Source organism: Arachis ipaensis, chromosome B04 (assembly GCF_000816755.2).
Source record: "Arachis ipaensis cultivar K30076 chromosome B04, Araip1.1, whole genome shotgun sequence".
Lineage (NCBI taxonomy): Eukaryota > Viridiplantae > Streptophyta > Magnoliopsida > Fabales > Fabaceae > Arachis > Arachis ipaensis.
In genome coordinates, this window is record NC_029788.2 from 117,481,465 (window position 1) to 117,483,177 (window position 1,713).

Consider the following 1,713-nt stretch of genomic DNA (forward strand, 5'->3'; position numbering starts at 1 on the left):
AACTCTAAAGATGTCTTTGTTTTATGTTTTTGTTTTCTATTTTTATTTTTAATGTTTTATATTTTTAAGATTTTATGAAGAAAAAAAATAAAATCTTAATTTGTATTTGTATTTTTTATTTTTTCCTGCAAAATTTTGAAAATAAAATATTAAAAATAAACAAAAAATTAAAGTGCAAATCATATGCATTACTTAAGCATAGTTTAATTTTGAGATCACAAGCATAATGATTTCATATGTTTGATGTGTAAATGCATAGGTAATGAAAGATTATTGAAAGTATCAGAGGCAAAATTGTGTTCTGCAGTGAGTGAAAGAGGATGTATTTCAGGAACTAAAGAATGCACCAGTGACTGCAAGCAAATATATGGAGCGCAAGCAACTGGTTTTTGTGGTGCAAGAAAAAATTGTATTTGTCATTTCCCATGTTAAATTTCTAGTCCTACAATTACGTATCGTCCCTTTTGAATAAATATTTAAGTAATCGGACTATAATTTTGTAAAATAAATAAATAAATAAATAAATATAAAATAAAAAAATATAAATAAAAAATTTTACTATCAATATTTACTAATATTATTCATATATATAAAATACGAGTTTATTTGTTATATAAAAAGAGAGAATAGTATTAGTAATATGAAAAGAGAGAGAAAATTGTTGTTATTATCGTGTATATATTATTTCAGAATAAACTCCTATTTATATACGTATGAGGGGTCACCATTTTTAAACTTAATTAATTGTAATCTTTCTTGATATCCTGAGCAACATTGAGAAATGTGCATCCACCTCATACTTATCACGACACTCCCATTTAGATGACCATTTAGGATTATATCTCGTTAAAATCTTAATAAAGAAAAACCCAATGGAAAAAATTTTAGTGAAGAAAAAAGAGTACAATATCCTTTGTGATGAGGAGTGCCTCATTAAAAACCTTATCAAGAAAAACCCAATGGGAAAAAACCTGACCAAGGAAAAAAGAATACAGTCTCCCCTCTGGTCGACATCATTTAACATCTTGAAATCGGCGCATCCCAATCTGATGTACAAATTTTTCAAAAGAGGATTTTGGGAGTGACTTTGTAAATAAATATGTTAGATTGTCACTTGAGTGGATCTGTTGGACATTAATTGTCTCTTGATTTTGAAGATCACGAGTAAAGAAGAATTTGTGAGAAATATGTTTTGTTCTATCACCTTTGATATATCCATCCTTAAGTTGAGCAATGCATGTTGTATTATCTTCAAACAGGACAGTTAGAGTTATCTTATGATCAATCAGTCCACATGATGATAAAATATATTGGATCAAACTCTTAAGCCAAAAACACTCGTGACTTGCTTCATATATTGCTAGTATTTCAGCATGATTAGAGAATGTTGCTGCTATTGTCTGTTTCGTGGACTTCCATGATATAGTTGTACCACCATATGTGAACAGGTATCCTGTTTGAAATCTCCTTTTGAGTGGATCAGATAAGTATCCTGCATCTGCAATTAAGGGTGTGCAAAAAAACTGGTTTCACTGAACTGAATTGAAACTGAACCGAAACCATAGTTTGTATGAAAAACCAGTTTATTAAAAACCAGTTTTTATGGTTCAGTTTAGTTTTAAACCAAATTAAAATTGGTTTTATTTAAACTCCAAAATTAATTTTACATACTCTTTTTTTCTCTTTCTCCCTTCTCTCTCTCTCTCTCTCTCT